The sequence below is a fragment of the Coenobita brevimanus genome, chromosome 56, assembly GCF_032717465.1.
Source record: "Coenobita brevimanus isolate Jiangsu-jjx chromosome 56, ASM3271746v2, whole genome shotgun sequence".
Lineage (NCBI taxonomy): Eukaryota > Metazoa > Arthropoda > Malacostraca > Decapoda > Coenobitidae > Coenobita > Coenobita brevimanus.
In genome coordinates, this window is record NC_137009.1 from 26,352,390 (window position 1) to 26,368,653 (window position 16,264).

The 16,264-nt window shown below is 38.3% G+C and overlaps 1 non-coding gene and 1 pseudogene across 1 annotated transcript; both read right to left on the reverse strand.

Annotated features, from left to right (window-relative positions):
- Positions 1–576: 576 nt before the first annotated feature.
- LOC145401670 (NADH-ubiquinone oxidoreductase chain 1 pseudogene) lies at positions 577–14,165 on the reverse strand (annotated as a pseudogene).
- On the reverse strand, positions 2,995–3,794 carry LOC145401831 (small subunit ribosomal RNA). Its single transcript, XR_013897673.1, has one exon. It is a non-coding gene; the product is annotated as a small subunit ribosomal RNA (ribosomal RNA).
- Positions 14,166–16,264: the final 2,099 nt, after the last annotated feature.

Below are 16,264 nucleotides of genomic sequence, written 5' to 3' on the forward strand. Positions count from 1 at the left end.
CACTTTCAAGGATATTGTTGGGTTTTTGGTTATGTTAATGGCCCTTGTGTTGCTTACTTTGCTTCATCCTTATCTTTTAGGGGATCCAGACAATTTTATTCCTGCAAATCCTTTGGTAACTCCGGCTCATATTCAGCCGGAGTGGTATTTTTTATTTGCTTATGCGATCTTGCGATCTATTCCTAATAAGTTGGGGGGTGTAATTGCTCTGGTGCTCTCAGTGGCAATTCTTATAATTCTTCCTTTTACTCATTTCTCGAAATTTCGAAGTCTTAGATTTTATCCGTTAAATCAAGTTTTGTTTTGGTTTTTGGTTTCTACAGTTGTTTTATTAACTTGAATTGGGGCTCGTCCTGTTGAAGATCCTTACATTATTACGGGTCAGGTTTTAACGATTTCTTATTTTAGGTTTTATTTGGTTATACCTTTGGCAGCAATGTGGTGAGATAAAATGTTAGATTGGTTGCTTAGTTTAAAAGAAAACAAGTGTTTTGAAAGCATTAGATAAGATTGGTTCTTAGTAATCTTAGGGAGAAGGTGTTTACCTTGTCTTTAATTCCCAAAACTAAAATTTTTATTAAACTACTCCCTAGTTAGATTATTAAAGAAAAACAAAATAGTTTAACTCCTATAAAAAAGATTAGGTAGTTAAGGGAAACTGGAAGGAATCTTTTTCAGGCTAAGTATATTAGCTTGTCGTATCGTAACCGTGGTAGAGTTCCTCGGACTCAAATGAAAACGAAAGCTATGAAAACTAATTTGAAATAAAATAGTAGGCTACATGGATTGGCTCCTAGGAAAATTAATACGAATAGTATTCTTATAAATAAAATTCTTGCGTATTCAGCTATGAAAATTAAAGCAAATCCTCCTCTTCTGTACTCGGTATTAAATCCTGAGACTAGCTCTGACTCACCTTCGGCAAAATCAAACGGGGTACGGTTTGTTTCTGCTAGACAGGAGGCTAGTCATATTAGGGATAGGGGGAGTGTGAATCAAATTATTCACATGTCTTTTTGGAATCGAGTGAAAAGTTCTATATTGAATCCGCCAATTAAAAAGATAAAGGATAAGAGAATGAGAGCAAGTCTGACTTCGTATGAAATTGTTTGGGCTACGGCTCGGAGTCTTCCAAGCATTGAGTATTTACAGTTTGAAGCTCACCCGGCTCTTATAGTTGAATAGACTCCTAGACTCAGACAGCATAAAAAAAATAAAACTCCTGTGTTAAAATTTACTAGTCCGGTTTGATAAGGTAAAATAGCTCAGACTAGGAGAGAAATAAATAGCCTGAATACGGGAGATAGGTAATATGGTAAAAAGTTGGATATAGCTGGCATTGTTTGTTCTTTGGTGAATAATTTTACGGCGTCGGCAAATGGTTGGAGTAGCCCTAGGAATCCTACGATATTGGGTCCTTTACGAATTTGAATGTAACCTAGAATTTTTCGTTCTAAAAGTGTTACAAAAGCAACTCCAATTAAAACGCAGATAATTAAGACTAGGTAGTTTACAACGATAACTGCGAACACAAAATAGTTAGCTTGAACTATTTATAAACCTGTTTATGAGTTTCATAAAATTGAAGCACAAAATATTGTTTAGGCAAAAGTGATGTTCATATTTAGTAAAATTATTTTAACTACCTAATCCTTTCGTACTAAGGTAGTTTAATTTTTTTTTAGAAGATAGAAACCGACCTGGCTCACGCCGGTCTGAACTCAAATCATGTAAAATTTTAAAAGTCGAACAGACTTTCTTTCATAACTGCTGCATTATGTAGAGATTTTAATTCAACATCGAGGTCGCAAACTTTTCTTTCGATGGGAACTTTCAAGAAAAATGACGCTGTTATCCCTAAAGTAACTTAATCTTTTAATCTTTAGAAAGGATCAAATTTATTATCAAAAATCTTTGTTTAGAAGTAAAAACAGTTAGTTTATTTATATCTTTGTTGCCCCAACAAAACATTTTTTAGTATTTTTCCTTACACTAACAAATTGGCTTAATACTAAGTGTGATGTAAAGATTTATAGGGTCTTATCGTCTTTCTAAAATATTAAAGCCTTTTCACTTTAAAGTTAAATTCAATTTTTTTGTTAAGACAGTATATCTCTCGTTCGACCTTTCATACGAGCCTTTAATTAAAAGACTAATGATTATGCTACCTTCGCACGGTCAGAAATACCGCGGCCCTTTAATAATTCAGTGGGCAGGCCAGACTGTGTAAATCTTCACAAAGACATGTTTTTGTTAAACAGGCGGAAATAATATTTGCCGAGTTCCTTAAATAAATTTTTAATATTTAAAAGATTTTATTTATAATAAAAAATATTATAACATATAAATTTTACTAATGATTTCATAGTAACTAAACGAGTTAAGTTGAAGTTAATTTTCTAATACTTGATAAAAAGAACCTGTAAAATTTAAAATATTTTGTTATATTGGTTGAAAAACCTGGAAAAGATGGCTACTTTTAAGCCTACTTTTATAAATGCCTATTTATTGGTTCTATGATTTTTCATTTTGGAAGAAAAAGCTCTACCCTAATCTTCTTAGTTGCATAGCTAAGTAGCTAAGCACGTAAATTAAATTTATTTCTTAGAAAACCAGATATAAAAGCTCGATTGGCATATCACCTCTAATGTTAAGTTTAAAATTTTATTGCTACAAAAACTTTTTCTTAAAATTAGCTATCTTTTTTTCGGGATGATTATTTGCAGATCTAATTTTGAAAACCTATTATACACAAGATACAATTTTTTATATTTACTTTTGAGAATTTTAAGTGTTATTTCTACTTTCTTTCACAATACTTTTTACTTTCACTATATTTATGTTTCGATAAAATCTACTATTTAGAAAAGTGCAAAATTAGTTTTCTTAGAATGTTAACGTTCTTGTAACAAAAGTAAGATTACTGATTTCAAGATAACCTAGACCATAGGTACTCTTCTCGGTGTAAACGAGCTGCTTATTTCAAGCTCTATCTTGCTTTCCAGGTACACTTTCCAGTACACCTACTATGTTACGACTTATCTCATCTTAGGTTAATGAAAGCGACGGGCGATATGTGCACATTTTAGAGCTAAAATCAGGCTGTCTTATTAAAGCAAACCTTACTTTTAAGTCCACCTTCAAAATTTGTATTCTGAAATTTGTTCGTGATAATATAAATTTTATTGTAACCCATCTTAGCCTATATATTTGCTGCACCTTGATCTAATATTTTAACGTAATTATTTCAATAACTTGTTCTGTAAAAGTTATCTTAATGACGGTATACAAACTATGTAATATAGGTAAGATTTTTCGTGGTTTATCGTTTAAAAGACAGGTTCCCCTAATTAGACTAAAATACCGCCAAATTCTTTGAATTTAGAGCACATAGCTGTTACTAATCAGATATAAATTTTTCTTAAAGGTATAGGAGGGTATCTAATCCTTGTTTATTTCCTTTATTTGTTAACTTATTAATTGAGACGGGTTGATTTGTTTATCTTTGAAAAATTGATTTCACCCTTTATAAAATTAAAAAAATCATTGCTTGTTGGCATGAGAGTTAAATATCGACTTGTATTCACTCTCCCTTCGAGTATAACCGCGACTGCTGGCACAAGATTTAGCCGGAGATAATTCAATTTACTTTTTCCAGTTTTCACTGATATGAAAATAATACACACTGAGATCTACTAGAGCTTGGAGTTTTGAACTTGTTAGCCTGGGAGCACTGGACTTTTCATATGTTATTAATTGAAAAGCGAATATTTAAAGCAAGAATCAAACTTATATTTATATTGGTGAAATAAATAGCGTTTGATTGTGTATAACTTAAAAACATGAAAAGTAGATTTTTAGGTATAGTAAATTTTTTCTTAATTCTCCGGTGTTATATATATACATCAAACTAAGACTTAGATACATGTTTATACAAAGACTCCAAGCAAACATAAGCGGCACACCTACACGTCCCTCTCTCCTAGACAGTCACAACCACCAAATTCATTCCAAGCAAATTCCAAGTTCCCGATACAATATATGAGAAGTCCTATCTTGGTCTTATAAGACACTGACTCATGCGGCCATATCCTTGATGGAACGGGGTTCGGCTTCGCTTTGGAGGCCCTTCCTTCATGTGCTAAAGCATCCATTCTCACAGGGCTCCAAGAGCCTCACCTCAAGATCCCCCTCATAATTTTTATTCTAAAATGGGTCTAATGCCACTCGTTAACTCAGTATATTCAAGAGGTCTGAGTCAAGTCTCTCTCATGAATACATAGTGGCCCTTTATTGAACAGATTAGGGTATTGGAAAGCCTGGCTTGGTCTTACTTGATTTTGCTTTTTAGTTGAAATAAAGCGTTGTATTACTATAATTTTTTACAGTGTGTTTGATCTGGAAGGAAAGCGAATTTAAAAATTTTTCTAAAAAGATTGTTCCTGCATGGAAGGAGGTTGGAACAAAAAAATAATAAAATGACAATGAAGGTCCTTCGTGTGTTGCTGCTTTGAGACACAATTGAAGAGACTCATGGTTGCACTGAAGACTGAAAGCCATTGATATATTGCTCACACGGAGCACGACTAGAAAACTATGAACTGGTTAGGGATTCAGAGCGTGTGTTCCAACGATATAATTGAGTGATCGAGCGGAATTTGTAGAATCTGGATTAACACTGAAGACTTCGTGAGGTATGAAGTATATGCCACACTCCTGGTCAAAGTTTGAACTTAAAGATACCAGAAGCTGCTGATGTGCTGCTGTTCCGGGCAAGACTTGGAGAAATTTGGCAGTTACTGTAGAGATTGGAAGCAGGTCGTTTTCTACCACTCCAAGATTGTTTTAGAGAAGTTCATTTTGGCTAGTATTCTTTCAGTCTGCCAGCAACGGAATCAGCAGTAAATCACAAATGGAGAAGCTGGATCAAAAGTGGAAATTTCCCGAAGTATAAAACGCCTGTACAGCCTCTGGTTTATAATGGGGCTGAACAACAGTGAATGCTGTAGATGTGCTCCTATTCCAGGACACGACTGCAGAGGCTCGACGACTATAGTAAGGATTCAGGACCAACGTTCCCTCCCTCTGCCAGCGTCGGATCCAGCGGTAGACAGTAGAGAGGCTGGCCCCTGTCTCAAGGGCAATCTTCGTCGCCGATTGACCTGCCAGCCACAGCCAGATGATCAGCTTGCGATTCGCCGTCACTGTTTTCCCCCTGTTCTCTCGTCTTTCCATCTCCTCTTTGTCTCTGTCAAGATGTACAATTATTATAGCTGTAGGAAGGTAATCGTTACAGTATAAATGGTTTGCGCTCAGGAATATCAGCTGTTGTTACACTCAGCTTATTTAATACCATGACATCTTTTTTGTTCTTGGGCTCTTGGCTCATCTCCAAGTATTTTCATTCAGCGTCAAAGTCATAAGTTAGGATATGGTAATAATTTATTATTAAATTCTGTGACAGATTAAACTAATTCAACTTCTACTAGTGACAGCTTTTCCCCCCCACATACAGTAGTATGGGACTGAGCAACAAGAAATTATTAATCAGCTGAAGGGAGTTTTTTTTTTTTTTTTTTTTTTTTTTTTTTTTTTTTAATGGCGGCTTGAAAACTGGTTTTGAAGATAAAGAAATGGGGTGTTGGAAACTGAATTTCCGGCTTTCCATCACTGAATCTCACAATTCTCTATCAGAAGCGTATGGGTCGCTGATGAAGGTTATTCACTCCAAACATTTTATCGCTTTAGTCAGAGATACTATTTTCTACTTTATTCATGCTAATGCTAAACTATTGTATTCAAATTAAAAAAGACTTCCTAGTTGTAAAGGAGTTAAGAAGGCTGTATCTGACCCCTGTAATTTAAAAAGCCCCTCCAGAGCTTGATAAAATCGCCAGGAGAAGGCAGAATTAGAATTATGAAAATTTCTCTGTTCTGAATGGTTAGTAGCCAGTCACTCGTCCTTTCCCCGATCCATCCTTCTAACTTACTGTGTCGCGGTCTTGAAACCCTCTACTGCCTCAGTTCACATCAATCTAGGAACAACGTTACTGCCTCTTTGCCATTCCATGAAGTTAATATTAAAGTCCCAGCATAAAGATCATTAACAGCACTGTTTCATATCGAGGTTAGTGACATAAATTTCAGGCACCGTATTCAAAGCGTTATATTGTTTTGCTACCTGATATTTTTTTATATAATAGTGAGCTCTTACAGTTTTACTTCAGAACGGTTTACAAAGGTAAGATAGTTTAAATGGGTATGTTATTACCTATTTGGCAAAAATAATTACCGGTATATACACCATGCAAATTTTGAGCCTTCACTAGGACTGTATTGGAACAGAGACAGAGACAGAGACAGAGACAGAGACAGACAGAGACGGACAGACAGACAGACAGACAGACAGACAGAGAACTGCAGTGTCATACTACACATGCAGAGCTTCTTGACTTTTTGAGAATATAGAGTCTTGTCTTCTCGAATATGAGTATGGTGAATCAGCAAACTCTGGTACGATAATGATTTCATAAACATCGAAATGTTCTTTGACATGCACAATAATCTCTCTTATAAATACATACTTCAAAAAGAGTGTCCTGATTCCCACAAAAATGATATAATTGTGAAAACATTCCGAAGTGAAATAAAAGTCCGAAGTTTGAAAAATCTGAACTAAACGAGAATATGGCTGAAATATTCACACACTCAGTCATGGCCAAGATGCCAAAATACTTGATTTACTGAAGTTTTATTTTGCTTTGATTTATTAATGAGTACCATATGCGATCTGTAATAATACCACTGTACTGTATAGGTAAGTCACGGACTTACCAATGGTGTTGATAGAACACAAAATGATGACAAGAAAAAAAGGTGGCGTTGTGTCGACTCTTCCAGTCAACGAGGCAGCTATGGCCATTTATTGCAAGGGCTTTGTATGGCGCATGACTGGAATGTATGTTTTTTTTTTTTTTCAGTTTTAATGTGTTTTTAGTGGAATTTAGGGAAAAAAAAAACTATTTTGCCTACCATGGAAGATCATACTGAACAATGGCCACCTGCTGGTATGTGACGTTATATGAAACAGTATCATTAGGGTGCTGAAAAGTTTAATAATTTTTTTCCTAATGTACTCACTAATAGATCATTGCTATGATTAATAATATAATTTTGCCAGCAGAAAAAATACAAAGTAAAAGACGCCTATGGAATGGGATCATTCAGTGGAGATTCATACTATTTGAAAGCATCAAATTTCAGGCAGTTATCGAAAGATGGCCGTATTCTCACTGAAGGAGCAGGTTCTGTACCACTTCTTTGTTGCTGCTGTTTCTTGGGATTAACCTCATCTACAAATGAACCTCGTGGACTGGAAACTTAAATTGTCCAAGTTGTCCTTCTCTTGCATGCCACCATCATATGCTCTGGGGATGGGGAAGTATCTAAGGGACGTTTATATAACCACGAAGACAGTCGCCTGGTTATACTGATGCCACTACATGAAGGCTTCCCCCTCAAGCACCTACACTTCTTTCCTATGAGTTTATATTTGCATATGGAAACTGTTTACGAATTTTTCATTACTCATGCAAATACTGTCGCTAAGAAAGAAACGGCAGCTTACAAGATAATGCTGTGTGTAATGTACAGTTGACCAAGAAGAAAGTGCAACCAAATATGCTGGTGTGTGGCGATATCTGGCAGCTGCTTCGTAGTAAACACTCGTATTTTTTCAATGGATCACTCAGAATCTACAACCTTTGTAACGATGCACGCGATTGGCTCAAGCGTTCAGTATCGGAACAAATGTTTTGTCCCTTATTTATTTCTGAATATTAACTACGTGGGAAGAAGTAATGTATACAGATGATGTCTATGTACTAAATAAGCAAGCTGTAATTACAGTTATAGTAAGAATAACACGTAGCGATGATTACCGATTAACTTATGGTATTGTGTTAGCATTGAGAAAGGTGTTTCAGGGGAAGTTTCGAATGATTTTGACCTTTGAAGCAACGGAACCTGCCCGAGGCACATTGTCTAATAGGCGTCGGTATCTATCGAGATGCAAAGTTTCCTTACGAAATGGGCTAATATGAGATGTTAGGTAATTACACACGCTCTGAAAATTAGTGTAATTATAAGTGATAAAAGACTGGCCATTCCAGTTCAACATCACTGGCAATGCATATTTTGTAAATCGTTTATGCAAGTCTTATAATATTCCCTCAGTTCGATGTCATTTATAATTAATTCATTTTGGTTACAGAAAGTTAAATTTAAATATGAGAGAATAATTGCCTGCTCAGCTAAAGGAACTACCTTAACTATTCCCCCTAGTATCGTGATTCATAACCGAATACTTGATGCAGTTTAACTACTTCATTGCAAAGTGATACTGACAGCAGCGAGTGTCCACACTATGAATCTGGTAGCACGCTACTTGTAGTGCTCCACCTGTGAGTAGGGGTCTCAACCCCGGGTAAATTACCCCCAACGCAGTCATTGCAGTCGTTCTGCATTTAAACACGTGTTTCGTTATATATACGCTAGGTCCATTGTCTACATAAACGGATGTTTTGTTTGTGTATATTATACAAGCAGCTTAGGTAGGCTGCAATGCTCTAGTAGTTTCGTATAATGGTCTAAACAGTGAAAGGCAAGTATGTTACCATGCATCAAAACCATTGAACATCATCCAATCTGTATTGTGTGAGTCAGTAATACTGATTAATAAAAATAATTAATTAAATTATCATAAATATGTTGGTCTTGAATAGATAGGGAGGTTGAATCAATAGATGAGATAATAAGAGCGTGCTGCCATGAAGTGTCATTCAGCAACGCGGTGGCAGCTGGAGAACAGTAGCAGCTGGATGTGTCTGCGGAGACTATACGACAGAGGATGAAGGAAATGGGCTATCGCCACCGAACACCGAACACTGATATTAAGGCACTTTCTGTTTCCGTAGTTTATCATCTCGCGTATTTGAATGTAGTCCAATCGTTACTGGTGAACGTGTTAGTGTCTGATATAGCTCTCAGATATTCTCAGTCACAGTATTACTAAGCAAAAACTCCTATCTGACGATATCAGTTTAGCTAGCCTCGTATAATTAACAGTATGCAGCATATAATGTGTCGGTATAATGTAAGGTTAAATGCCGAAAATTTCCATCGTCTTTATTTCGTCATTTCACAGTTTTCTTACCTAAATATTCCTACCCCCCTTTTCATAAAATAGTTACTGCATCCTGAACTGCATAGAAATACACGATGGTTGACAAAAAAATAAATAAATAAATACATATGGGTGCAATGACAGGCATGAGGATATATAAATGTTAAAGGTATCCCTCCTTTCCACACCATAGCGAGATGAGAAGGGAGGAAGCATTCATGGGAACAACGTGTGGTGTGAAGAGGTATGCCGAGCATGGCTTTTAGGCCCCTCCAATTCGACCGGAGCAATCTCCTCATAGTAGACATCCTATGAAATTAAAGCAAACAACACTGAATCATATCGAAATCCAAACATTTAATAGGTGTTTATAGTTTCTACACGAACATCACAATATGCAGGGTGGTCAGGTTATATATGTTGTTGAACTGATGGTGATGCGGCGAGGTGCACTGACATGGGGAAATGGAGGAAGGGTGAATGGCTGCGGGTTTAGGGTAGCGAGTTTGATCCCTGGTTGACCTACTAGAGCACTGCAGCCTACCTAAGCTGCTTTTTGTATTCCAAATGCTTTTGGATCGTTGGCCATAATATACACAAACAAAACATCCGTTTATGTAGACAATGGACCTAGCGTATATATAACGAAAAACGTGTTTAAATGCAGAACGACTGCAATGACTGCGTTGGGGGTAATTTACCCGGGGTTGAGACCCCTACTCACAGGTGGAGCACTACAAGTAGCGTGCTACCAGATTCATAGTGTGGACACTCGCTGCTGTCAGTATCACTTTGCAATGAAGTAGTTAAACTGCATCAAGTATTCGGTTATGAATCACGATACTAGGGGGAATAGTTAAGGTAGTTCCTTTAGCTGAGCAGGCAATTATTCTCTCATATTTAAATTTAACTTTCTGTAACCAAAATGAATTAATTATAAATGACATCGAACTGAGGGAATATTATAAGACTTGCATAAACGATTTACAAAATATGCATTGCCAGTGATGTTGAACTGGAATGGCCAGTCTTTTATCACTTATAATTACACTAATTTTCAGAGCGTGTGTAATTACCTAACATCTCATATTAGCCCATTTCGTAAGGAAACTTTGCATCTCGATAGATACCGACGCCTATTAGACAATGTGCCTCGGGCAGGTTCCGTTGCTTCAAAGGTCAAAATCATTCGAAACTTCCCTGAAACACCTTTCTCAATGCTAACACAATACCATAAGTTAATCGGTAATCATCGCTACGTGTTATTCTTACTATAACTGTAATTACAGCTTGCTTATTTAGTACATAGACATCATCTGTATACATTACTTCTTCCCACGTAGTTAATATTCAGAAATAAATAAGGGACAAAACATTTGTTCCGATACTGAACGCTTGAGCCAATCGCGTGCATCGTTACAAAGGTTGTAGATTCTGAGTGATCCATTGAAAAAATACGAGTGTTTACTACGATGCAGCTGCCAGATATCGCCACACACCAGCATATTTGGTTGCACTTTCTTCTTGGTCAACTGTAGAAAAGGGAATAGAAAGCCGCCTGAGCCCATGAGAACATGGCCCCTTCAGTAAAAAGATTTTTTGTATCATACTTCTACAGTTGCCAGACCTTTCCAACAAGAGGAAGGATATAATTATATTCCTCATCAACCTTTTTACTACTAGGGTGCCAGCCCAAACTGATTAAAATAATCTGATAGCACTAGAAATACAATGTAATGGATATTCTCTCACTGAAGGAATCGAGAAGCTATTAACCGTAATTATAGGTAATTCCTCTAAGACCGATGATAATAAGGCACATCCACATGTAGCACCGATGTAATTGGTCGGCTCCACTGCCCTGTTATACATAAGTCCCTTAGCCTCCCCTCTTGACCCGGAAAGAGGATGGTAGACTGCACGAGAAGGGCAGCTTCAGTCTTCACTCTATCGGGTTCACGTGTCGGACAATCCTGGGGCCACAACAACAACAGCAACGTTCGCTGTGAATCATCTCCCTGACACCGAGTAAAAGCGTGTGTCTGCACAATAAAATCGTCTACCTACACTATGAATATAATATCCATTAATCGTGCTAATGGGCAAAAAGAAGCTACTTCTGCCCTCCTCAAAATAAGATGCTTTCCATTCAACAGAAATAAAGGTTGACTGCCATTATATAAATTTTTTATCACACAGAATATGTAGTTTTAATCCTTTCATCCAGTTTAATGTTATTTTTGCTGCTTTCTGACAATTTTAGTCAACTTAGGCGAGACACATCGAACTGGAATGGTTAAATTAGTCTTCCTCAACCCCTTCAGTATAAGGGGTCTCGCTTAAATTTATCTGCAGGCTACTACGGTTTGTGGTAGGTGATTTATTTTATTTTATTTTATTTTTTGGCCTATCGACCACTGGGGCAAAGCCCCTGGTCATTAAGGCCAGATATATATATGTATATACAGCTACTCATATATATATATACACGCACACACACACACTTCCATGTATATAAACAGACATAATTTCAATCGCACGTGTACATGTATATATAATAATTTTTATTTTATTATTTTTATGTATTTTTATTTCTATTATTTTTTTTATATTTTTATATTTTTTGACCTTACATTATAAACAAAAATGCCTAACGTAAAGAACCTGAAACTAATCACCTAACTGACAAATCACTAACCTATATTAAATCCTAAAGAGACAAATAACTAAACCTACACTAATGGTAGAAAGACCTCGACCAAGAGAACACCATCGACTGCAGATACGTAATGCCTCTTTACATTACGCACCTGCACTCATCACTTGGTGACTGTCAGTCGAGGCACAACCTAATATAGGGGACATCAATATATGAAAGAGAACCAGACAAGTCAGGAACATTTCCATATACGGTAGGTGACCATGGTGGCATTCACGATTCACTAGCACGACTGCAACCTTCCAGTGACTCTACATTGAGTGACACGCCAAGGAATTTCTCTAATCTAGGAAACCATTTACCACGTTCGGTGATAAACATTAAAAAAAAAAAAAATGGATCTTTGGTGATCAAGTGGAATATTGTGTTAACAAAAGATAAAGTCTGTAAGGGTTTCCATCTGAGGAATCGTTGGAGTTATTGCTGAAATAATGCCGCTCAAGGAGAGGCGAGGCTCATCATCCTTGCCTTAAATGCCGGTATTGAGTTGCCTAGCCCCGGGCCCCTACGCTTCCGATATGGCAAACGAAGACAGGATTATTAACAGTCAGGCCGGTAGCCAGAACAAAAGAAAACGTCCAGTCAGAAAAAAAAAAAAAAGTATCTCACACCCTGCCTCCCGTATCATTGTGAAACATGGACGAAGCATTGTGATACATGAAGCACCCTGTGATTATAAGTGCAAATATTATCCTTGGTAATTATTAGGACACGAAATGGCACAAAAGTTCACATATTGGGTGCTATGTTTTTTTTAACCCTCCTCAGGTGGACCTACAGTTTCGTTTACAACTTAGGTACACCTGGGTCTGTCAGACTCAGGTTTTAAAAAATGCTGTAGCGTCAGACATGTTTTAGATAAAGAATTCCTGAATATCCTACAATGTATTAGGTCTTATCAGTTACAACGCTATGTGAATAAGTTTAATTCACTGAACTCCACATATTAAAAACAAAAATATGAAAAAATGCCAAACTAAAGTTATTTTTTTTTTTCTTGCAGACACCATACATGAAAATAAAGAACACATTGAGCCTAGGAACTTGTGTCACAAGTTGAGGGATGGAGGACCTTCATTATGGGCATAGTGGATCCCACACAACTTAAAATTAACTTGCAAACTCATAGCGAAAAATTCTTCCCCCTCCTCAAGTACACCTGGGTCTCTCAGACCCGACACGCAATTCTGAGTGATATATTGCAAAAACACAGAGACACGGAAGCAACCCCCCTACACCCTGCATGAGCACAAAAAGTTAGGAAGCTATGGAGGACAGGGATCTCAGGCATCTATAAGTTACTGAACTATACCATTGAAAAAATTGCTCGGGTCTGTCAGGTGTACCTTACGAGGGTTACGGAACCAGGTTAATAGATTCAGGCGTGTCCTACAAAACTCGGTCATTTACACCTCCATCGTACCCCAGGTGTGCGATACTTTTTTAATTGTCTGTACGTCGTCGGGTGGAGGTCGGTAAAAACAATACCAAAAAAAGCTGTATTAGGGTTGTATTCACAGACGAAATGGACGCTTCCCAGCACCTCTTCCCAAGCGATTTATTTTGCATATTACATCTGAACAGTTTTCTCTCTACTGTTTACATAGTTCCTGTACCAACATAGTTTGCATCAATGACACAGAACAGGATACTGAAACGTAATGCGCAGAGTAAATCACTGAATAAAAGGTGGTACGACGCCTACAGTACCATTTAGAATATACGGAAGTCTTCGTAGAATCACTTATATAGCGAGATATTTTGCATAGTTCGTCTAAACATTCCCTTGTATTACTGCGGCCAGGAGTTCGTCGCCACCCTCTTCCGGCCAGCCCTAGGATGTGGCACCGTAGCATTTATGGATGCACTGGTTGCCAACTACATATTTCTGTTGATAGTACCTCATATGCGTTAATAATGTATTGATGTGTCTGATTAAGGTTATATCCGAGCTTAAGGTTTGACTATGATGTATCAGAGGAAAAGGAATATGATATTAAGAAACCGCAGTGTTTCGTAGTTGCCATATGAACATGCACCTCATAAAAATGAACCTGCAGACTGTTTCATCTTCTCCGTTTCTCCGAGGTGTGAACCCTGGAACATGGAGCATGAGTTTGAATCGAAGCATCCACATGGCAGCACATGGAATAAGAATCTACCAATTCAATAAAGATATCTTCATTAATCTAATGGTTATTCGTTATAATGTAAAAGAAATTGTATGCCAGATGGAACAGTAATGTGGATAAACTTACCCATATCAAATATTAATTACTGACCATCGCACGTTAAGAAACCGAAGCAGTGCTACATTTGAGTTATACTGTAAGTATTCTAGCTTCAAGGACATCCCACGATGACCCAAACCAATTTTTAAAAAAAGCTTCAGATAGTCGGGATATCTAGCTGTATGGTCTCTATAGGCCCTCTCCCACTTCGGCGTAAATAGGCACGATGAAGCCACGATGAAAATCGTGGCCGAAGTCGGTGATGTGTCGACGATTCTGACCAAGAATCGTGGTGTCGGCGTAATACCGGCGACACCAGTACAACAAAACGCCAAAATCTCGGCGGAGTATACGATATAACTGGCGACAAGTAGCCGACATATCGCCGATATGTCGGCGTAATGCACAAGCATTATTCTAAATTCAAATTTTAACTTTTTTTTTTTAATGGCGACTCAACGACGATAAAGATACAATGGCGGCGTGCTGTCGACGATGTATCGTCGATGTGTCGGCGAATGCATCGCATGCACCTCGCAGACAAAATACCGAGGCCATCGCAGGTGCCTCGCCGTCATCGGCGTATTTAAGGCGATTAATTGACGGTTCATCCGCGAAATGTCGGTGATATATCACCGACATTCATAAGATGAAATATTACTGTCGCACAACCCGGGTACATATCGTACGGTTTACGTAGGCTATGTCGTATTAACCTCACCGATGCATCGCCGATACATTGCCGATGCTTCGCCATATGACCGTATGACATCTCAACGTTTTTTTTCACCGCCGACGCCTCGCCGATGTCGGCGATCATACGCGGTTTATACGTCGAGTAATCGCCAACATCGCCGAGGCGTCGCCTTGTTGTTTACGACTAATCTGCGAAATTTTACAAAACCGTGGAGGGCCACGACGTTTTCATGCAGCATGAAAACGTCGTGGTCCCCCACAACAAATTTCCACCTCGTGCGACGTATCGGCGCCATGCCACGAATGGACAAGATCTTGATCACGAATACCCACGATTAGGGATTTTTGACACATCGTGACTTTATCTTCCACACTTTCGCCGAAGTGGGAGAGGGCCTTATCTCTGACACATGATGTTATCAACTTTAACATGGGATAACACGATCACCCTCCCATGATTTGGTGTGTGTGTGTGTGTGTGTGTGTGTGTGTGTGTGTGTGTGTGTGTGTTTTGCTTAATTGAACAGTTCAATCGTTATGGGAGACAGACACATTGCGGCCCAACCCGAGCTTACATTCGGGTTCCAGCATTGACTACTACTCATACTGCGGTAACCTTCGGTATGAATTCGACACAGCAGAGGCTTACATTACGTGCACAGATAATAGCAATGCAGGATGCAGGCGCCTCTGTGTCCGCTATATCACGACAGCTGGGTATATGCCGATCTACTGTCAGCAAGTGGCTGCAGAGGTGGGAGGAAAGCGGAAATCTGCTGGACATGCCAAGATGTGGAGGACTACGAAAAACAACTGCAGAAGAAGACAGACGGATCGTAGAGGAGATAAGACGGACTTCCATTACCAGTGCAGTTACCGTTCGCGATCAACTACAGCTAAATTTGTCTGCTCGCACAGTTCGACGGAGATTGCACGATTCCGGTTACCATCATAGGGCTCCTGCGGTGAAAGAAATATTAAAGGAGAGGCATCGTGACGCAACACTTCAGTTTGCCCAGCACTATGCCCAGGAAGATCTGTCATTCTGGGCTAGAATAATTTTCTCCGACGAGAAGACTTTTCACAGCACCACCCATGGTCGCCTAAGGTGCTGGCGAGTTAACGGCACACGATACTCTCGACAGAATATCTATGAAGTAGCAAGAAGTGGGCACACCACCTGCAACATATGGGGCTGGATGCACTTCCTTGGTATAGGAGAACTGACAGAGATAGAAGGGAGATTTACCGCCAACCAATACCTGGATATATTGGAAGAGGTGATGCTGCCTTCAGTGCAGGCAATGGCTCTGCCTTATCCTGAACAGATTGTGTTTATGCAGGTATGAATAGTTCACCTCAACTTCATGCAAAGAAAACGTTACTGATATCGTATATATGATACACAAATAAAAATTGAAAAATAAACACATA